We start from the raw sequence: 24,598 nt of genomic DNA on the forward strand, positions 1-24,598 counted from the left end.
TCTTACCTTAAACAAGAATTCGACCTTGAGCTTCCTCCAATTCCATCTCCAAGCTAAACCTTTTTGATTCCCAAGCTGAATTCTCACAATAACAAGCCACAAATCCAGCTTTCAACTTTCATTCTCAAACTCTCAAAAACATGCTTGGAAACTTAAAGAAAAATAGGGATAAAACCTTACCTCTGTGTTAAACACACCCTTGAACTGATTCCTCTAGCCACAACAAGTAAAATTCTTCAATTACTTAGTCTAAAATCCTCAAGATTTTTCAAGCTCTCAACTATCAAGGAGAGGGAAAGAGAGAGCCGAATGTCAGAGAGAGAGAAAGAGAGGGTGAATTGGTTTCTTTTTTTTTTCTTTCTTCTATTTTTGGCTAAGTGTTTCTAGTGTTTCCCCAGCCCTTAACTGAGTATATCCATTTGCCCAAAATGACTCAATTACCCCTTAAGCTATCCTAAATCTTCATATCACACCAAGGGCGATTTAGTCTTTTAACACATCCCGCTAAGTCCTCGAGTATGCCTAAAAATCCCCGTTTAATCCTGACACGTCTAAACCATTACTGAATTACTAACCGCTACTCAATAATTCCCGAACACTTTATAATATTCCCGAAAGACCCCTATGGTCCTCCTGAGCCGGGTATTTAACCCCGTTGTGACTTTCTAGCTAAACAGCTCCCTAGGACCGTCTTAGATCGTGCATTACAATTATATCACAACTCACACGTAGTATCAATCACAATACACATAAACATAGCATTCATGCCCCCAACGGACTAAAATTACAAATATGCCCCTAGCAGCAAAATGGGGCCCACATGCATATTTAATCACCTAAACATGCACTTCTAATCACATATTCATTAAATTCACATAGTAATACAATATATCAATTATTGCCCTCTAGGCACGCTAATCAAGGCCCCAAGCCTTATTAGCAAATTTGGGTCGCTACAACTATCCACTCCTTAGAGAAATTTCGTCCTCGAAATTACCTGAACAACTCGGGATACCGCTCCCGCATATCTGATTCAAGTTCCCATGTCGCCTCCTCAACTTTGCTGTTCCTCCACAGCACTTTCACCAAGGCGATGGTCTTGCTCCGCAAAAATTTATCCTTCCGGCCAAGAATCTGAACCGACTTCTCCTCATAAGACAAATCCTGGTCCAGCTCCAAATTCTCATAACTCAGGACATGCGCCGAATCTGATACATACTTCTAGAGCATGGATACATGAAAAACATTATGAACCCCTAATAAGGATGGAAGCATTGCCAGTCTGTAAGCTACTTCTCCAACCCGTTCCAGAATCTCAAAGGGGCCAACAAACCTAGGGCTCATCTTGCCCTGAACACCAAACCATTTCACTCCTCGCAAAGGTGAAACCCTAAGGAACACATGGTCACCGACCTAAAATTCTATGCTCCTACGTTTAAGGTCCGAGTAACTCTTCTGGCGACTCCGGGAGGCGAGCATTCGAGCTCTAATCTTCTCAATCACTTCATTGGTCCTCTGAACCATTTCAGGACCCAAATTACTCCTCTCACCCATCTCATCCCAATGGATAGGTGACCAGCACTTCCTCCCATAAAGCATCTCATATGGAGCCACTCCGATAGTCGCCTGATAACTGTTATTGTACGAGAATTCAATCAAAGGGAGATACTTACTCCAAGATCCCCCAAAATCTAGCACATAGGCTCGTAGCATATCCTCCAGTATCTGAATCGTTCTCTTAGACTGTCCATCTGTCTGAGGGTGATAAGTGGTACTGAACCGCAACTGTGTGCCCATAGCCTTCTACAGACTCTCCCAAAACTTGGAAGTGAAGGTGGGGTCCCTGTTGGATACTATCGACCTCGGAGCCCCATGAAGTCGAAAAATTTCCTTCACATATAATTTAGCACACTGCTCCACAGTATAAGTCGTCCTGACAGGTAATAATTGGGCGAACTTGGTATACCTATCCACGATCACCCACACCGAGTCATACTGTCCCACGGTATTCGGCAAACCAACCATGAAGTCCATGGTAATATCTTCCCACTTCCACTATGGAATCCCTAGAGGCTGCAGCAACCCCGCTGGCCTCTGATGTTCAGCCTTGACCCGCTGACAAGTTAAGCATTTGGCCACATAATCCACCACATCCCTCTTCATGCCCGACCACCAATACAAAGCTCTCAAATCTTGGTACATCTTCGTCGTACCTGGATGTAAGGAATAGGGAGTGGTATGCGATGTTAGGAGTGTGTCCTAAAAGCATGTAAAGACATTTGTTTTTCTGTGAATAAATAAATATCAAATGGTTTATTATTATTGTTATATTTAGATTGTTAAATTATTGTTTGAATAATTTTGTAAATATCAGAAAAATTCCATATTCATTATTGAGGATGTGATCTTGTATTAGTACGAGAGAATTAAGGTCACATGAATGAATAAAAATAGTCAACAACAACAAATTAAGGTCACATGATCTTGTTTTGTAATTGGACATGCACTTCTCTCCTCTAACATGGACCGATATGAATTAGAGTCTTTATCCAAAAACCATTTAATAATAAAGACTTGTAATTCATATCATAAATGATGATCATTTATAGATCAACCTAAATCCTGAGTGTTCATGAACTCCTGTTCATGTTTATTAAATCTTTTGATTCATTTGTTAAGGTCTCTTCAAAGAATGAGGCTAATGACTTTTGTTTTAGAGATTTAATATCATGGATGGCTGGGAACATGTATCAACAATACAGAATCTAATCTTTCCTAACGGATCGTATATTAGTTCCCTTAAGGGTTAATTCTGGAACTGAATGATTTTGAGCTCAAATCTATAATTAGATTATAGATTAATTATTCACTAGTGAATTAATGGTACTTAAGGAATAAGAAGTAAATTAGAAAGGTTAAATGGTAATTCTCCCATTCTAATTTATGAACTAATTAATTAGAGGGTTGAACTATTGTAAGATGGTTATATCAATGGACGACTTAAGAAAAAGATTTATGTAAAAGTATATCTATAACATAAAGAGTGCAATTATGAATTTATAGTGGAGTAATATCAGAATTAATAAATTAACTATTATAATTAAAGAGTTTAATTATTTAGTTTCAATTTATTGGAGCTTAATGTTATAGGTCCATGGTCCCCGAAATGGCTCAAACAATCACTGTCAAAGGCAAATACAAAAAATGGGCAAAAAGGACTTATGTGATAAGTAAAATATTTTTCTATGTATCAAACATAATTATTGTTTAATTATATGTAATTAATTAATTAAGAATTATTTAATTTAACAAAAATATATTTAATTTGAATTAATTTATTTTTTGGGATTTTTGGTATTTAAATAATAATAAAAATTGGGAAAAATCACATGCCTGCACAGGCATGTGGTACACGTGTGGCACAGTGCACAGGCACTGTGCTACACGCATAAGAGATGGACTTAGTCTCTTGATTCCACAATTTTAGTTATTTAAATATTAAATAAATAATGAGATATTTTAATATGATTAAAATATTATTATTTAAACAATAATCTGATAACTAATCAGTTATTTTGAATTTGTTTAAAATAACAAATATTTTAATATATTGGATTTTATTAAATATTGGATATCAGTTTTCACATAACGTAATTTTTTCAGGGATAGAAAAATATCTAGGATTCTCTCAGAGAAAAGAGAACAGTGACAAAAACAAAGGTCATTGTTCTTCACAAAACCTAGGTCCAAACTTTATCAGATCTCATGTGTTGAGAACATCTGATAAATAGTTATTGCATAGCGAGCCCACACTCGTTCTTTGTGTGCCTGAGAACATTTTGGAAGATCTTGGTGTGAGATCTCAAGGATTCAGCCATACGAAAAGATAGCAGCAAGGAAGGACCTGAGGTGATTTTTCTATTCTTGTCCTTGATTCAATATATATATGAGTGTGAAGAAGTAGATCTAGAAATCTTATGGGATTAATCTGGCAATTTGATTGTTGTTCCACTGCGCATAATCTCTGATTTGATCAATAAAAACAACATGCGATTCATCCAAGATCTCTCACCGGATATCAGAATCCATCGGAACACAGATCTGACCCTTGTACTTCAGTAACCCTATCTCCGAGATAGAGAAGTCCCTAGCCGCTCCGGCTAAGATGTTCTCCCTGTGACCTCTCAACTAGGAATCCTTCCCCTGCACCTCCTTGATCCTCTCAAGGAGTGTAGACTGAAGAGTGATGTTGGCTAACTGACCAACCACCAATTCTATACCCGATCTAGTCATCTCCTCAGCTAGCTTATTGGAAATCTGTCTCAAACTAAACAATTGTCCTGGGCCTTTCTGATTCAATGCATCAGCCACTACATTAGCCTTCCCAGGATGGTATAGGATGTCACAATAATAATCCTTAACCAACTCGAGCCACCGTCTCTGGCGCATATTCATATCCTTCTGAGTAAAGAAGTACTTTAAACTCTTATGGTCGGTGTATATCTCGCACTTCGCACCATATAAATAATGTCTCCAAATCTTAAGTGTGAATACCACCGCTGCTAACTCCAAATCATGCATGGGATATCTTTGCTCATACTCCTTTAATTGTCTCGATGCACAGGCTATCACCTTTCCAAGTTGCATCAGCACACACCCTAAACCATGTCTGGAAGCATCACAGTAAACCACAAACTTCTCATTATCTTTCGGCAAACTCAACACTGGTGCGGTGATCAGTCGTCGCTTCAACTCTTTGAAACTGTTCTCACATCTGTCTGTCCAAACATACTTTGTCTTCTTCTTTGTCAATTCTATCAACGGTGTAGCTATCCTGGAGAACCCCTCAACAAACCGCCAATAATATCCTGCCAATCCCAGAAAACTTCTAACTTCCGGAATGTTGCTCGATCTAGGCCAGTCTCTCACTGCCTCAATCTTATTTGGGTCAACCAGAATCCCCTCCTTACTAACAATATGGCCCAGAAATGTGACTTGCAGTAGCCAAAACTCTCACTTACTGAACTTAGCATACAGCTTATGCTCTCTCAATCGTTGCAATACCAAACGTAGATGTTGCTCATGCTCTGTCTCTAACTGTGAGTACACCATAATGTCATCGATAAACACAATTACGAACTTGTCGAAATAGTCCTTGAAAACCCTATTCATCATATCCATAAAAGCTGCTGGGACATTGGTTAATCCAAAGGACATAACTAGAAATTCATAGTGTCCATACCTCATGCGGAAAGCGGTCTTTGGTATGTCATCTTCTTTGATCCTTAACTGATGGTAACCTGACTGGAGATCAATCTTGGAAACACCGTACTTCCCTGTAGCTGGTCAAATAAATCATCAATCCTAGGCAGTGGATACTTATTCTTAATGGTCAACTTGTTCAGCTCCCTGTAGTCAATACACATCCTAAGAGATCCATCATTCTTCTTGACAAACAACACTGGAGCACCCCATGGTGAGAAACTCGGTCTGATGAACCCCAAATCCAATAACTCCTGTAACTAAATCTTCAACTCTTTCAACTTTGTCAGAGCCATTCTGTAAGGTGTCCTAGATATTGGCTCCGCCCCTGGTGCCAACTCTATAACAAACTCAATCTCACACTGCGGCGGCAACCCTGGCAGACCTGCTGGAAATAAATCTGGAAACTCACATACCAATCTGGTCTCCCCCGGTCCAACCGACACAACCCTAGAGGTATCCACAACATTCACTAGGATTCCTATGCAACCTTCCTGCATCAGATCTCTAGCCTTCAGTGCTGAAATCACAGGTACTCACAGTCCACTGACAGTTCCCACAAATACAAAGGGTACCTCTCCTTCTGGTTCAAAAGTCACTAACCCGCGCTTGCAATCAATCATCGCCCCATACTTCGATAACCAATCCATTCCTAGGATCATATCGAAGTCATCCATCACAAGCTCAACCAGATCAACAGACAACTCCCTACCATCTATCTCTACTAGAAAATCTCTAATCCATCTCCTAGAGACTACAAATTCCCCAGTTGGCAACAAAGTTTGAAAACCCCTAGCATACAAATCACTAGGTCTACACAGCTGATCTATCACTCTAGCAGACACAAACGAATGGGTAGCTCCCGAATCAATCAACGCAGTAAAAGATGAACCAGCACTAGAAATCTGACATGTCACAACCGAGGGGCTAGCCTTTGCCTCAGTCTAAGTCAAAGTAAACACTCTGGCAGGAGCGAGAATGTCGCCCTGCTTTGGCTCCTCTCTCCTAGCTTGTGGGCAATCCTTCTTCAGATGATTGGCACTCCCACAGAAAAAACAGGCCCTAATCCTGCACTCACCCTGGTGTCATCGTCTACACCGAGGACACACTGGAAAACTCCTCCAGTTGTCACCTCCGCCATGACGGCCACTAAAAGCGCCCCGTGCCCTCCTATCCGAGCTAGGAGGAACAAAAGAATCTGGGACCTTTCTCTTTTTCTCACTGGAGCCACTACCCCGATTGGATCCCATAAAAGGAGGCACCGTCCTCCTGGCATTGCGCCTAACAATGCTCTCTCTCCAAATCTAATCCTCGGCCCCCCTCAGCTGTAAGGGCCTTGTCCACAACCTGAGCATAGGTAGTAGTCTCTGGATCTAAGGTGATCTTTACATCACGAACGATCATAACATTCAACCTTCGTACAAATCTGTCCTCCTTGCCGCATCAGTTGGCACCAAATCTGGTGCGAACTTTGCCAACCTGTCAAATTTCAGAGCATACTCAGTAACGGTCAACCGGTTTTGAGTTACGTTGATGAACGTGTCAACCTTCGCAGCTCGGACTACAACACTGTAATATTTCTCGTTAAAGATGTTCCTGAATTCTTCCCAAGTCATAACTGCAACATTCCTCCTCTGAACTACTACATCCCACCAGATGCGGGCATCCTCTCTAAACATGTAGCTAGCACAAGCTACCCTCTCGTTCCATTCAACCCTCATAAAATCCATAATAGAGAAAATCATATTCATCCACTGCTCTGCCCGCAGTGGGTCTGGTCCACCCTCAAAATTGGGAGGATGCTGCTTCCTAAACCTCTCATATAAAGGTTCCCACCTGTTCTCCATCACAGGCTGAACCGGCACTAGCGCCACAATCTGCTGAACTAGCAACCCAGTGACCTGTGGAGGGGCTTGCTGCCTCAATTGTCGAAGCTCTTCCTTTGTTCGTTGCAATCTTGCTTCCATTTTGGCAAACATCTCTTGCCAATTCTGTGAGGCAGGTGGAGGGTCCTGACCCTGATTGTCATCCTCGGCCCGACTGCCGCAGAGTCTAGATGATTGTCGAGGCATCTCAACAATATGCCTGCAATCAATGACGCCGCTCATCAGGCATGATCACAACATCCAAAACCACCTCCCAATTCACATCAGCCAACCATAACCAGCAGTCCACATAACACAAATAGCATATAACACTCAACGAGCCATGCCCTGGCATCATGCATATGTTAACTCATTCATGAAGCTCTATATGAAATAAGCAGGCAAACAGGGCATGTAAGCACATATTCAAGCATGTAAATCAATTATTACCAACCAACCCTGAGTCGAGCTTGTCACTGACAGCGAGCATACATGTTTGGTCAATCTCCAGGAACCATAAACCTTGGCTCGCTCTGATACCAAGTTGTAACGCCCTACTACCTTAGAGTTGTTACTAACTGAGTTTAAAAATGTGCATTTAACTTGCTAATCAATCATTTAGCTCAAAAGTGTAACTAAACTGTATTAAAATCACATAATTTGAAAATGTAATCATTCATTGAAAATTATAAGTGCTTTACATTAGGTATCCCAAAATACTGTTTATAAATATTTACAACTCAAATTATGTTTAAAGTCGACTACACAACAAAGTAGGATTCAATACAAAACATCTCCCAAAAATACCCTTGGTCGTGACAGCCAGGCAGACCAGACATGTACGCGTTGCCTCACGCTTTCCATACTCATGGTTGGTCAGCTTTCCCCTTGCCCTTACCTGCACCACAGAGCACCAATGAGCCGAAGCCTAGCAAGAAAACTCCACGCAAATAGATAACATATGCATATCAATCACTCAGCATATAACAAATCTGCCAACAGGCTAAACACATACGGTTATGCCGTCCTAGGCGCTTTACTAGGCCCTGGGTTCGCGATCTACACCTTAAGGATATCCCAGGTATCCTTTAGGGTCCTACCCTGGCAACTCGCACTCTGCGTGCTAAACGCTGTTCCCGGCCCCCTTGTCGTTCTCAGCCTTCGCCATTCCCGGCCCTTGCCGTTCATTCACATATATGCATACATAGCATAATTAATCAAACAATTAAACACATATTAGCATAATCAATGGGCTATGCCCTACACATAATCATATAGGGTCGTGCCTTGCAACACAACTATGGGGCTGCCCTGCTCTATGGATACAACAGTTTTCTTACTTGTGTCCCGAGCTTCTTGAGCACCAAAATCTCAAGCATAGTCCCCTAACCTGAGCCTCGCTGAAAACCTAGTCACAACACATACATAGCACTCTCATTACTAAAATTTCATAATCATCTCCCGGAACCAATCCCATGCTCTTGGGACCCCCGTTTCCCCACATAAGGTAGCGGAAGCGTCCCCTGAGTCCCCTGAGCCAAAACCCTAAAAACACATTTTCCCCTGCCCAGAAAATTGGCCTAGCGCCACGGCACAAACCTATAGGGGCCGCGGCGCCCAGAGTGGTGCCCTCCTCCTGATTCAACCTAGCGTCGCGACGCTCATACGCGAACCCAGAAAACTGGGTTTTTCCCCAACATTTTCCCAAGCCAAAACTCTTCCAAATCAACCCCAAGGTACTCCCAAGTCCCAAATCAACTTAAAACCCTTAATGAGCAGTATGGTAACCCAGAAACAACAACAACAAACTCAAATATCCAATCAAATCCATAAATCACCTAGTGGTTTAAAACTTTATCAAACTTAAACCACAAACCAGAAAACTTAAACCTTTCCAGAATATAAACCTCAGAAATGGATGGAATTCTTACCTTAAACAAGAATTCGACCTTGAGCTTCCTCCAATTCCAACTCCAAGCTAAACCCTTTTGATTCCCAAGCTGAATTCTCACAATAACAAGCCACAAATCCAGCTTTCAACTTTCATTCTCAAACTCTCAAAAACATGCTTGGAAACTTAAAGAAAAACAGGGATGAAACCTTACCTCTGTGTTAACACACCCTTGAACTGATTCCTCTAGCCACAGTAGGTAAAATTCTTCAATTCCTTAGTCTAAAGTCCTCAAGATTCTTCAAGCTCTCAACTATCAAGGAGAGGGAAAGAGAGAGTTGAATGTGAGAGAGAGAGAGAGAGAGAGAAAATTGGTTTTTTTTTTCTTTCTTCTATTTTTGGCTAAGTGTTTCTAGTGTTTCCCCAGCCCTTAATTGAGTATATCCATTTGCCAAAAATGACTCAATTACCCCTTAAGCTATCCTAAATCCTCATATCACACCAAGGGAGATTTAGTCTTTTAACAAATCCCGCTAAGTCCTCGGGTATGCCTAAAAATCCCCGTTTAATCTCGACACGTCTAAACCATTACTGAATTACTAACCGCTACTCAATAATCCCAAACACTTTATAATATTTCCAAAATACCCCTAAGCTCCTCCCGAGCCGGGTATTCAACCCCGTTGTGAATTTCTAGCTAAACAGCTCCCTAGGACCGTCTCAGATCGTGCATTACAATTATATCACCACTCACATGTGGTATCAATCATAATACACATAAACATAGCATTTATGCCCCCCCTAATGAGCTAAAATTACAAATATGCCCCTAGCAGCCAAATGGGGCCCACATGCATATTTAATCACCTAAACATGCACTTCTAATCACATATTCATTAAATTCACATAATAATACAATATATCAATTATTTCACTCCAAGCACGCTAATCAAGGCCCCAAGCCTTATTAGCAAATTTGGGTCGCTACAATATATTTATATATATCATATAAACATATACATAAATATTCAACAACATGAAAATTTACCTCTTGAAGCCTATCAAGTGTCCTTGAGTCTTTTCATATATATATATCGATCTTCCTATCTAACGCTTTGAGTACTCAAACCACGATCTTCCGGAGTATTCTCTATACCTCAAGATAACATGGGTTTGTAATTTAGGAATCACTAGTATTTCTCAACACATGAGAACTTGGGTTATGGTCTGAGAAATGTTAGAATAAAGAAGAAGAAGATAATCTTTTGTCTGACAAAAATTCTGAAAACTATTATGAATTCTTTCTGACATGTGTATTGCTTCTCTCTTGTATTGTCTCTATTGTCTATATTTTTTTCTTCTTATTCTATAACATATATATATAGAGATAATTGTATTACCTTATCAATCCTAATAATAATAATATAATATCATAATGATGATAGGAATTAATTTTGGTAAATATCTAACTTACCAAATTTGAAAAAAAAATCTATTTTCAAATTATTAATTAATTAAATAAATCAAATAAAAACTATACAGATACAATATTTGTATACTGTTACACGCATGACACAGTCCCTGACCTGTGTCATGCATGAATAGCAGTGTAATCCATTTTCAGGGATATTTTATTTTTCTTTTATTTATTTATTAACTAAAATCAATCTTCCACAAAATAAGGTATTTATCTTTTTATTTAAAAATGACAACCATATTTCAAAATTTAAATTTTAAATCCAAAATTTAAATTGATGATCATCATTATCATCATCTTTTAAAATTCAATAAATCAAAAACTACTTTTGACTTATCAATTTTATTTTTTCCCACTCAAAGAAAATAATTAATTTCAAAAATTAATTAATTTATTAATATATATGTATGAATTTCATAATTATATATTTAAATTAACAAGATGTTTTTGAAAATTTAATAATTAATTCCAAATTAATTATTTAACCACAATTATCATATAATTGTTTACTTGACCCGAAGAATAAAATTCTTCTCAAATCTCTTGATAACTCCTTTTTAGGGTCGTTTTAGAATGTGTTTTTGTGGTTATCTTGAGTATTTATGTTTATTTTCTCCAAGATTACGCTGATGTTTGTCTTTGTTGAAGGCTGGTACTTTGGATCATGAGTTAAATGTGAAAAGAAGAGGAAATTGTGGGAAAATTGAGCTTTTGATGGTTGTTTGACTCAAAAGTCGCGGCCCACCTATGAAAAAAGAGGAAATCGTATTTTTTATAGTATAAATTCATACTTTTTGGTTTAATTAGGTTAAGGTCAGATTTTAATTACGAGTTTAGAGATTAATTTTGATTCTGAGATTAGTTTTTCTGCACTTTCATACTTTTTATTTCTTCTTCAAGTCTTTGAGTGTTATGTTTCTGAATAATTATTTTGTTGTTTTAGTCATGTCTGATATGAACTAAACACTTCTATCTAGGGTTTAATGTAGTCACTTGGATTTCTATTTAATCTTATTATGATGCTCTATTGTTTCTTCTTCTTTATTATAATCTATATAATGTTTGTTTAATGCTAGTAAATATCTTATCAATATTTTCTTGATTTATGATTTTGATTCAAAATTCGAAAGATGAGAATTGAATAAGCTATCGTCATATAGACATAGGCTACATATTGGACGAAAGTACCTGTATGGCTTGTGTAGTAATTAGGTTTCTATGCTTAATGTCTGCTATATGTTTAAGTTTATCACAGAGATGTAGAAAACCTGCATATAGGTTGAGATCTTATATCTTGAAAAAGACTAGGGATCGATTTATGTTAACCTGCTATTAGAATAGGAATAAAGAAATTTAGAACTGATTAATAAAATTAATAGAATGAAAAGTTGATGAAGTTAACACCCTAGGTTTTTAATTATTGAATCAATCTTTATTTTTGTAAAGTTTATTTTAATTTTAAGTCTTAGTTTAAAAATCACTCTATTTCTGACAACCAAATAGAAATTTAAAAGCATTTATTTGTAATTGGTTGATAGTCCTTGTGGGAACGATACTTTATTTACTATCTATATTACTTAAATCGATTACGTATACTTGCATATCATTTTCACGATCAAGTTTTTGGCGCCGTTGTCGGGGACTTAATACCCAATATCAAAATTAATTGTTTTTTGTTCTAATTTGGTTTGTATATTTTACACTAATTCAGATCGAGGCTATATTGTGTTTCAGGAAATATTGGTTGTACGCCCTGGATTTCCCACGGGCTGTTTAGCAGGACGATCCTCGGACTAAACATGATTTAGCCCGAGGCTCCCACAGGCCAGAGGCTTTATCTTCAGGACGGGCCCTTTCTAGCTCGAGGGGATGGAGTTTCCTGCTCCCTCTTGTTGTTCCAGGAGCTGGGAACAACATCCGGCGACCACTGACGGATCAGCTCGGGTTATGGATTGCTCCGGTAGCGAGCTTCTCAGGAAGCTCTGACCCTATGGGAAGTCAACACGCAAGATAAACGTGCATAATCCTGCCATCACGTGTCCGATATCCCCCTGACTTCTCGGACACGCCGCAGGAACGTGCGTATTCAGACACCCACGGACGGGTTGGGCCGTGCGGCCCATTATCTCCTTCCATACTGATTAGACCACACTTGTGTGTCAGGTTTAGGAAGTAATCATGAATATCACAGACTTTATATGACAAATGGTAAGGTCACGGGATGACCTCCCTACCAATTTCCAGGTGCCTTCTCCTATAAATATGGAGACCCTGGGAATTGATAGGGGTTGGAAAAAATAGTCTTGTAAGAACTATATATTTGGTAAACCAATTACCCAGAAAAGATCAATAATATTGACTAGTGGAGTAGAAGGATTTTTAACCTTCGAACCACTTAAAAACGTGTTTAAGGTCACCTAGTTCTTTTCACAAAGATTTCATATCTGCGGCGGTTCTACTTTTAAGTACTAATCTCTTTCTCTTCTTCTCTTAATTACCTGTTGCCGAAGAACCACGTCAACAGTTTGGTGCTTTCATTGAGAGCAAGTCCAATTAGTACTACCACAAACATACAACTATGGTGACCACTCGATCCAAACATGGCAACGAGACAGAACAGCATGATGGGCAGGAGGCCCGCCATGTTGCCCTCCCCAAGGAGCAAGTTCCTGAAGTCCAGCAAAGGCCAGGAAAGTAGCCGGCCGGCCAAGACGACACTGGTAGTTCGACGCCCCGGCCGCCTAATCCGAATCCAGGTTATTATACTGCGGTGGAGATGGAGAATGCTCAACTGAGGAGCCAGCTAGCAGCAGCTGGTCAGCAAATCCAGGATATTCTGAGTCGACTACCCCCTCTCACAACCAACGGTAACGTTGGAGAGAGGCAAGGCGAGGCTCCTAAGTCTCGCCGGAGTAATCGATCCAGGCATAGCCGTTCGGGTAGACTCCCTGCAGCCAACTCCACCCCTTCATCACGCCATCAAGAGGCGAACTTCAGGGAAATGCCTCAGACCGAACCGCAGCAGTACAGCCGTTCGGTTAGGACATCAACCCCTAGCTCTCAGCCTTCCTCGAGGACACCCGGAAGAGATAGGGGAAATTCCCAAAGGAGGGCCGAGGAGATCCGGAGACGTCAGCCCGTCCCCGAAGAGCGTCCAGTTCCTCATCCAGATTGCCCAGCGCGAAACCATCAAGCTGGCAGGGCCGAGAGGCCCCCACCAAATTTAGTCCGTCCAGACGGCACTAGGATCGCCTCTCCGGTCAGGCATCCTCCTTCTCCCATCAGATATCCGTCTCCTCAGACCATCCGAGACATCCCGACCTACGGAAATAGTAGGAGAGACCCGCCATCGGCCGGGCCTTCCCGCAGCAGCAGGGCGCCGGGAGGAGGAGCAGGTCGGAGCCGCCAAAGACGCACATCGAGCCTGTCCAGCAGGAGTCACTGGACCGGTAGCGCACGGAGTGATCTTTCGGGAGGGGACCTGCGACAGCGACTAAGTTCAGCACAAAGTCACCATAATTCCCATGGAGGCGACCTTCGAGATCGCCTCAACTCTCACAGAGAGGGTCCAGTTAGGGATGGTAGCCAGGCCCGTTCAGTTGGGGTCCGATCCGAAGTACGTAATGGCGGGAATGCCCCAAATGACCTATCTCCAAATAGGAGGGGCAATAACCCGCCTAATATGTACAACGGGTCCGGAGCTGTTGAACAGCCCCGGAATAACCCAAGATCTCAGGACAAAACCCTAGAGCGCTTAACTCAAATGGAGGAGCTGATGAAGAAGCTCCTGTCAGAGAAAGAAAAAGACGAATATGATTCAGGGGATGAGATGGAGCTCTTCGCCCCCAACATAGCAGCAACGGCATACCCTTCTGGCTTTCGTATGCCTCACTTGTCAAAGTTCAACGGGGATGGAGACCCATCTGACCACTTAGGGATGTTCAACACCCTAATGATGGCTCATAACATCGGGCCAGAGCTTCGTTGCTTGATCTTCCCTTCCACCCTAACTGGACCTGCCAGGCAGTGGTTCAAACAAAGTAAAAGGCAGTCAATCAGCTCCTGGAAGACCTTTTCGGCTGACTTCAAGAGGGCATTCCGCGCCTCTCAGGCCGCCAGGGTCCAGGCCGACTCCCTAGCTAACGTGAGACAGCAACCTGGAGAAACGCTAAAAGCCTACTTGAGCAGATTTGCAAATGTCGCTGCTCGAGCCAGAGACGCCGACGACAGCTCCAAACTCATGGCTATGAGGACCGGGATCCTAGTAGGCGGAGATCTGTGGAAGGATATTCAAAGGAGGGGGGTCAGCTCAGTTAGTGAATTCCTTAACAGAGCCCAAGAATGGATAAACTTGGAGGAAGCTGAAGCTTCAGCCGCGGGGACCAGCCAGGTCCTCGAGAAGCCCGCTGGGGCGGGAACAGAGATCGTAGTAGCGACTCCCGACGTCACGCAGAGCAACCAGCCCGGTGGCGGCAAAAGAAAAGGAAATGGTGAAAACGTCCAGCACGGTCAAAAGAAGAATAAGTCCGTGGATAAATTCAAGCCCGTGTTCACAGCGTATACCGAGCTCACCCAAACCAGAGAGAATATTTTCCTGGCCAACGCTACGCGAGTCCCCTGGAGAAGACCGGAGCCAATAAAGCACCCTAAGGGAAAGAGAGACGCTTCCAAATTCTGCCGTTTTCATAACGACGTCGGGCACAATACCGACGACTGCAGGCACCTCAAAGATGAAATCGAGACTCTCATCCGAGCAGGTCCGTTGGCGCAATACTCGCGGAACAGGGTCCCCACAGGTCGACCCGCTCCGGAGATCCCAGCCAGTCAACCTGGACCTCGAGTAGATCAGGACGTCCCTCCCCCCGTGATCGAGGGAGAGATTTCCACCATCTCTGGAGGGCCACACATGGCTGGCACGAGCAGAGGCGCCCAGAAGAGGTACATGAATGAGTTGAAGGCCCACAATGGAGGGGAGTTCGTCCCGGAACAGCGTCAATCAAAACAACAAAGATTAGAGAAACAACCAGTCACTTTCACGGAGGAGGACGCGGGCCATGTCCAATTCCCTCATAACGATCCCTTGGTCGTAGCAGTCCAGCTCGCCAACCGGAGAGTAAGGAGGGTGTTAGTGGACAATGGGAGCTCGGTGAATCTCCTATTCCGTTCAACCTTAGAAAAAATGGGTCTGACCGTCTCCGAGCTAAAGGCAACCTCGATGATGCTATATGGTTTTTCAGGCGAAGGGTCAGCAGCGATAGGAACGATCGAGCTGGTGATCACCCTAGGCGACGAGTCCCGAACAGTGTCCAAACTGCTCGAATTCGTAGTCATTGACTGCTCCGCTGCCTACAATGAAATTTTGGGCCGACCAACGCTCGTTGCTTTCGAAGCCATCATATCCGTCCGGCACCTCGCCATGAAGTTCCCTACTTCGACAGGGGTCTGCACTATCAAGGGCGATCAGCTCGCTGCCAGGGAATGCTACATCATTTCCATGAAGGGAAAATCTAAACCCGGGCAGGTGGCGATGGCCATTCAGGATGAAGAGGAATCGCAGGGACCCAAGGCGGCCCCTAAGATTGAAAAACCTCGGGTTTCCGAAGACGAAAAGCTCGCCTTAAGCGAGGACATTGACCCCCGAGTAGGCGAGGACAGGTCCGAGCTCCAAGCTATTGAAGATCTCGAGGAGGTAGGCATCGATGAACAAAATCCTTCACGGACGGTGAAGCTTGGAAAGAACCTCTGCGATAGAAGAAAGGCGGATCTGACCGCGTTTCTGAAAAAGAACCTAGACGTATTCGCATGGTCGCACGAGGACATGATAGGGATCAGTCCGAGCGTAATCATGCACACGCTCCACCTAGACAAAAGCGTCCCTGCAAAGTCTCAAAAGCAGAGGCGTTTAGGGACAACCCGAGCCGAGGCCCTTGAAGAAGAAGTGGCCCGACTAAAAAAATGTGGCTTTATCCGCGAAGCCAGATTTCCCATTTGGGTTGCCAATCCCGTGTTAGTTCCAAAGCCCAATGGCAAGTGGCGGACCTGTATCGATTTTTCCGACCTGAATAAAGCCTGCCCCAAGGATTGCTTTCCGTTGCCGAGGATCGATCAACTGGTGGATGCCACGGCGGGGCACGAGCTCATGTCCTTCATGGACGCGTACTCGGGCTACAATCAGATTGCGATGAATCCAGCAGACCAGGATCATACCAGCTTTATGACCCCGACTAATGTCTATTGTTATAAGGTCATGCCGTTCGGTCTTAAGAATGCCGGGGCAACCTACCAAAGGCTGGTAAATAGAATGTTCGCGGATCAGATCGGGAAGAACATGGAAGTGTACGTCGATGATATGCTTGTCAAATCAAAGACTGCCACCAACCACGTTGCCGACCTGGAAGAATGTTTTAACATACTGCGAGAATATGGCATGAGGCTCAATCCTCAGAAATGCACTTTCAGTGTCGCATCGGGGAAGTTCTTGGGTTTCATAGTCAATACCCGAGGAATCGAGGCAAATCCCGACAAGATCAGGTCACTGCTCGAGCTTCCATCCCCCAGGTCGCGGAAAGATGTCCAAGGCCTCACAGGAAGGGTGGCGGCACTGAACCGGTTCATTTCCAAATCGACCGACAAGTGCCTGCCTTTCTACAACCTGCTCCGCGGAAACAAGAAGTTCGAATGGACAGTAGAGTGCGAGGGCGCATTCCTCGACCTAAAAACGCACCTAGCTGAGCCACCTGTGCTATCAAAGCCCAGGGTAGGAGAACCTCTTTTCCTCTACATGGCCGTGACTGAGGACGCAGCTAGTGCCGTTCTGGTGCGAGAAGAGGACCAGGCTCAGAAACCGGTTTATTACATCAGCAAGAGACTCCTCGGAGCTGAGTCAAGGTACCCGTTGATGGAAAAGCTGGCGTTCTGCCTAATCATGGCCTCGCGAAAACTCAGGCCATACTTCCAGTCCCACTCTGTACACGTCATGACCGATCAGCCTCTAAGGCAGGTTTTGCAAAAGCCTGAAACCTTGGGACGCTTGCTAAAGTGGGCGGTCGAACTCAGTCAGTTCGAGATTTTCTATACTCCCCGAACTACCATAAAAAGTCAAGCCTTGGCCGACTTCGTGGCAGAATGCGCGGGATTCCGTGAGATCCCATCGGAAGATTCACAGCAGCTCACATCCTCAGGCTCATCGTGGAGGATCTTCGTTGATGGCTCATCTAACGAGAACGGCTCCGGGGCCGGAATCATTCTGATATCCCCAGAAGGACATAGATTCCATTCGGCGCTGAGGTTCGGGTTCAAGGCGTCCAACAACGAGGCAGAGTACGAGGCCTTGTTAGCCGGACTTAGGATAGCTAGCGAGCTAAAGGCAAGCTCTGTCCAATGCTTCAGCGACTCCCAGCTCGTGGTGAATCAGGTCTTAGGCGAGTATCAGGCGCGGGGTCCCAAGATGGCCTCTTATTTGGCTAAGGTAAAATCCGAATAGTCTACGTTTGGGCAAGGGTCGATCGAGCAGATACCTCGGGAGCAGAACGCCAATGCAGATGCTCTCGCCAAGCTCGCCACCTCGGGGGAGGCAGAAACCCTGAGGTTGGTGCCAATTGAGTTCTTGGACAAACCAAGCATAGACGGAGATCGAGCGGATATTGAGATGATTGACATCAGGCCGACCTGGATGACTCCCATTGTTGAGTACCTCGTCGAGGGCAAGTTACCCGAAGGGCGCAACGACGTACGGCGAGTCCTTTATCAAGCTCCGAGATATACGCTAGTCGAGGGGGTGTTGTACCGACGTGGGCATTCATTACCTCTCCTCCGGTGTGTTCTTCCAAGTGAGGCGAAGGCCATCCTGCAGGAAGTTCATGACGGATTCTGCGGAGATCACACTGGGGGGCAAAGCCTGGCCTTGAAGATCCTTCGGCAGGGTTTTTACTGGCCGACTCTGTCCAAAGACTCGATCTCATACGTAAAAAAGTGCGACAAATGTCAACGGTTCGCCGCGGTTGCACGAGCACCCCCGGCCGAGCTAAAAATGATATCGTCTCCCTGGCCCTTCGCCATTTGGGGCATAGATCTAATAGGCGCCCTGCCCACCGGAAAGGGCGGGGTCCGTTACGCCGTGGTAGCCATTGACTACTTCACAAAGTGGGCCGAAGCAGAGCCGTTGGCGACAATAACATCGAAAAAGGTGCTAGACTTCGTGGTTAAAAGCATCGTTTGTCGATTCGGCCTACCCAAAAAGATCGTTTCCGACAATGGCACTCAATTTGACAGCGACCTGTTCACCGAATTTTGCGAAAAGAACGGAATTGTGAAAAGTTTCTCATCCGTGGCCTATCCCCAGGCGAACGGCCAGGTCGAAGCTGTCAATAAAACTCTGAAGGCAAGCCTCAAGAAGAGGTTAGGTGAGGCAAAGGGGATCTGGCCAGAACAGCTCCCCCAAGTTCTGTGGGCCTATAGGACCTCACATCGGACTCCCACGGGTCACACTCCTTTCTCCCTAACCTTTGGAAGTGAAGCGGTCCTCCCCGTGGAGGTAAAGGTCCTGTCGCACAGGGTCCGGTCCTACGAACAAGACAAGAACCACGAGCTCCTATGCCACTCCTTAGACTTGATGGATGAGAGGCGAGAGGATTCACAACTCCAGCTCGCCCATTATCAACAGAAAATCACTCGCTACTTCAACACTAAGGTCAAAAGACGTGCCTTTAGCGTCGGCGATTTGGTCTTGAGGAGAGTTTTCCTGGCCGGGAAAGATCCCAAAGATGGGGTTTTGGGACCAAGCTGGGAAGGACCATACCAGGTCATCGAAGTCATCAAAGAAGGGACGTATAAATTAGCTCGACTTGGTGGAGGGGCGGTCCCGCGGACTTGGAATGCAATCCACCTAAAGAAATATTATCAATAAACATTTGTAAGACCTAGAAGGTCACCTTCCATGTATAAATAAAAATCAAATGTTTCTCGTTATTTGCAAGGGTAATTTTAAAGTAACAACGAAAGACCCTTTCCCAGTTACTTGGGGGGCATATGGTACCCGGATATATCCAGGTCTCCTTAACGACTTAGGTGTTAATTTTTATCTATGGATAAGAGTTATCACAAACTAAGTCCTATCCTGGTCTTAACCAGGTCATAAAACTTGGAAGTTAACAAAAATTTGTTGACCGTGGTTCTTCTTTAAAGAGCCCGGGATACGGATAAAAGTTGATGCGATCTGAGTTTTTTCAAAATAAGCTCCTGGTCTTAACCAGGTCATAAAACTTAGAAGTTAGCTAAAATTTGTTGACCGAGGTTCTTCTTTAAAGAGCCCGGGATACGGATAAAAGTTGACGCGAACTAAGTTTTTTCAAAATAAGCTCCTGGTCTTAACCAGGTCATAAAACTTGGAAGTTAACAAAAATTTGTTGACCGTGGTTCTTCTTTAAAGAGCCCGGGATACGGATAAAAGTTGACGCGATCTGAGTTTTTTCAAAATAAGCTCCTGGTCTTAACCAGGTCATAAAACTTAGAAGTTAGCTAAAATTTGTTGACCGAGGTTCTTCTTTAAAGAGCCCGGGATACGGATAAAAGTTGACGCGAACTAAGTTTTTTCAAAATAAGCTCCTGGTCTTAACCAGGTCATAAAACTTAGAAGTTAGCTAAAATTTGTTGACCGAGGTTCTTCTTTAAAGAGCCCAGGATACGGATAAAAGTTGACGCGAACTAAGTTTTTTCAAAATAAGTTCCTGGTCGTAACCAGGTCAGAAAACTTAGAAGTTAGCTAAAATTTGTTGACCGAGGTTCTTCTTTAAAGAGCCCGGGATACGGATAAAAGTTGACGCGAACTAAGTTTTTTCAAAATAAGTTCCTGGTCTTAACCAGGTCAGAAAACTTAGGAGTGAACTAAAAATTTGTTGAACGCGGATCTTATTTAAAGAGCCCGGGATACGGATAAAGTTAACTCGAACTACGTTCATAAAAATAAAGAGATAAATTATGACCAAATGCATAAAAATATATATGTAAAACTGGTTGAGCAAATTGTCTCGAGGCGGAAACGCCTCACATAAAAAAGAGAATTACAATAAAAAAAAAAAGGTGTTCAAAATACGAAAACAAGAAGCATCCTAAGCCCCATCAGCTGGCCCTTTGGAGGTCGCGGTCTCACCCTGCTCCGCCGCGGCAGAGGCCTCTCCAGTCTCCGATGGAGGAGCCTCCTTATTCAGGCGGGCTTGAAGCCGCGGCAACAGGAATGCCCAGAGGTCCGGCGGCATGAAGGAGAAGTCCGCGTCCGGATTGTGGGACCAGCAGTGATAGAATAGGTCCTGTAAGGACTGCTCCGACACGACCCGCTCGTCTTTCAGGGCGGCCTGGGAGGTCTGGACTTCGGCCTTCGCCACCTCAAGGTCTGCCCGCGATGCGGCCAGGGAGTTTTTAAGCTCTAGGTTCTCGGAGCGAAGCTTCTCTAGCTCGGATGCCGCCAGGGAGCGTTTAAGCTCTTGGTTCTCCGAGCGAACCTTCTCTAACTCGGCTTTTGAGGCCGCCAAGGCGTCTCTCGCCTCCTGAGACTCCTGGAGGGCAGTCTGGCGATCTGCTTCCAAACCCTCGAGCTGGGCCTTGGTCCTAACGATGCCTCTATAGGCGACAGCCATGCCCTGCAAGAAAAGAGTGATAAATTAGCAAACTGGAAGGAGAAAGGCGGCGTGTGAGTGTCAAAGCCTTAGAAGAAGGGGGCACTTTACCGTTAAAGTCATGTCCATAGCGGACTCTATAACTCGGACCGGGCTCGTTGTTTCGATGGCCCGGAGCTCCTTCTCCCTGATATTGTAATAGTGGCTGACGGCGTAGCTGGCCGACTCGTACACCGTACCCCGGAATGCTTCGGGCATCTTCTCCAGAGCCCGGGGGTCGACCGGGATACGCACGTCCGGGGCTGCCGCGGCCAGATTCCCGACCTCTATTACCCCGTCCTGGCCGGCCAGTGGAGATCGTTGGGGTGGCGGATGCATGAGTCCTGTCCTGGCGACAGGGAGGTTCGCCCCCGCGACCTGGGATGACGGGTCTCTCTCCTTCTCCGTAGCTGGGGATTTGGTGGAGACCCCGGTCGAGCTCTTGGACTCGCGAAGCCTCTTTAACCTCGGCCCCGCTGGGGGATTCCCACCAAACACAACGCCCCGCAGACTATTCCCGGGCTGAGACATCTCTTCTGCCAAAGAGCAAAAAACACGGTTATCAGCAATCATACAGAAATAAAGGCAATAAGAAAGCAAATACTAAGGGAGCCCTACCCCCCGAGCTGGAAGAGCCTAGGACGATTATCTCACGAACTGGCGAAGGTTCTAGGTCCGGTTCTGAATCGGGGCTGGACTCTTCTACGTACTGCCTAATCCCCAGAGCATAGACGCCCCTCTGGAGCGCAGGCCACGTGCGTAAATTGGTCCCGTACTCCTAAAAAATGGCCGACCTAAAGGCTAGGGTATTATCTACTACTACGGTACCCTTGGGCCGACTCTCTTGGTTGTCCAGCACGAGCTGGTCAACGCAGTGGAGCAGAAGCGTGTCCAGGTTCGGATTCCTTGGGTGACGATGGACGAGCTGCCTAGGGTTGAACCTAACCAGCCGGGGGTCTGCAGTGGCCCTATCTACGTTCTTAAATAAGTAAAAGTTACCTTGACCGGAAGGACCCGCGGCTGCTCCGGATTGGGCCCTCTCCTCGATCATCCCCTAGGCGACCTCCAAGCTCCTCTTCTTGTTCCTCACCAGAGGAACTTCCTCACCTTCTTCCTCGCCTTCGTCATCTGCGACCTCCTCCGCGACGGTCGGCCTGTTGTCGCGGGCTGGGGGAGGACCCCGGGGCCTTTTCAAATTCAAAGTCTGATTTGGGAAAATCAGCTTGCAGAATACCATCGCCTCGTCTGTCACGAGCACGCGGTAGTCTTTCTCACTGGGAGGCAGGTTCGCCAGTGTGTCGTATTGACCCCCGAGGGTCACGGACTTTTCGGTCCTCGAGTAGATGGCTGCAAGGTTGGTTGAAATCAGAATTGGAATAAGGGACGAGCTAAAATAAGATAACCGTTAAAAGGCGAGCTAAATGGAGGATTACTTACGAGGGCGGTTGAAATAATGATGATCGCAGTTTCGGAACCCAGTAGACATAAAAAACTGGTCTTTGAAGTCGTTTGGATGGCTCGGCAGCTCGATCACTGCTGCTGTGTTAGGGAAGCGGGTTAAGTAATAGAACCCGTCGCCTCGCCCCCGCTGGTCCGGGCTGGCTTTGAGGCAGAAGAAATATAAGATATCAGCAGGAGTGGGGACCTCCCACTCATGCTTTTGGAACAAATACCTCAGTCCCGCCAGCAGACGGTAGGAATTGGGGGGGAGCTGAAATGGGGCCAACCCCACATAGTTCAGAAAATCAGCAAAATACTGATCCAGGGGGAGGAAGGCCCCTGCCTTGAAGTGTTCCCCGCTCCAGGCCGCGAACGACTCGTCGAGCGGCGTGCAGCTCCTCTCCCCATCCGCAGCAGGTCGGGCGATCACGAAGGTCTTCCCCAGAGGAATGTTGTGGTTAAGGAAGATTTTGGTGATCTTTGCCTGGCTGGTTATCTTCGAGACGATTCTCTCCGCCTCGAAAAACGCATCAGGAGCCACCTCGGCCTGCTTCTCCACCGCCGGTCCAAAGTGAGGAATTGGCGAGCTGGTCACCACCGCCTTTCCTTTATCCTTCTGGGAGGCCGAACTTCCCACATTCTTCTGTGGCAGATTTCTCTTTGGAGCCATCTGGTCGCCTATCGAACAAAAGAAAACACTTTAGAAAAGGCGACCCAAGCAGGAGAGTGAGGCAAGTATTAAGTACACGAGCTGGGGTAAGCCCAGCCCGTGGAGAATGGTGCCACGCGTTCCAAGGAACACGCGCCTATGCCCTCAACAGATCCCAGATTACTCGGAATTCGTGTGTCAGATGGCTCAGAGTAAAAAAAAAAAAATTTGCCTTGGGGGGAAAGTTTCAACAGGCAAGGCGTGGCAAAACCGCTTTTAAGGCGTACTCCCTAAGCTACCCGGTTTTTGCACCCAAAGTTCCTACGGATCCTACCCAGAAATTGTTCCTAAGAGAGAATCATGGAACCCATGTTCTAAGGCGATGTCCCATGGCAAGTGTGCCCTAATCAAAGAAGGGCCATCACCCTCCATATCCGCGCGACCTAGAAAACCTCTGCATGTGGCTACAGTAAAAATTTTTACCTAGGCTACAGTGGCATGCTTTCAAAAATAAACAGGGACAGAAGACTTACAGTATAGGGTTGGATGGTGAGCGAGGTTGCTGCGCTGGTAGGAGCTTCGTTGGCACAGTAGTCTCCAAGGCCTTGAAGGAACTCGCACGCTTAAGCTTCGTGAACGGAGAAGATGAGAGCAATGGAAATGAGGGTTTTGTTCTTCGGAAGGTCAGAGAGAAAAGAAGGAAATTTGAGAGGTTCTGAATGGTAAGGTGGTCCGTGCGTGGGATGACCACCCCCCTTTTTATACAAGGGGGGATCACGTGTAAAAGGCTCCTGGGAGACCCTCCACTCGAAATGTGAAACGATGGCTGGACAGTAGGCTAGGCCATTTAATGCGGTTCTCGTAGAGTGTTCCGTCGCCACCCACGGCGTTCCACATATCAGACGCATGCGAAAAGCATGGAATGCGAAGGGTTGTGGGAGAAGTCTAAAAGCTCCTACTGTGGTCTCCCATGTCTGACGTCATGGACCACGAGCAGGAGCTTGGGGGGCAGATGTACGCCCTGGATTTCCCACGGGCTGTTTATCAGGACGATCCTCGGACTAAACATGATTTAGCCCGAGGCTCCCACAGGCCAGAGGCTTTATCTTCAGGACAGGCCCTTTCTAGCTCGAGGGGATGGAGTTTCCTGCTCCCTCTTGTTGTTCCAGGAGCTGGGAACAACATCCGGCGACCACTAACGGATCAGCTCGGGTTATGGATTGCTCCGGTAGCGAGCTTCTCAGGAAGCTCTGACCCTATGGGAAGTCAACACGCAAGATAAACGTGCATAATCCTGCCATCACGTGTCCGATATCCCCCTGACTTCTCGGACACGCCGCAGGAACGTGCGTATTCAGACACCCA

Source organism: Humulus lupulus, chromosome 7, assembly GCF_963169125.1.
Source record: "Humulus lupulus chromosome 7, drHumLupu1.1, whole genome shotgun sequence".
In the NCBI taxonomy this organism is placed as follows: domain Eukaryota; kingdom Viridiplantae; phylum Streptophyta; class Magnoliopsida; order Rosales; family Cannabaceae; genus Humulus; species Humulus lupulus.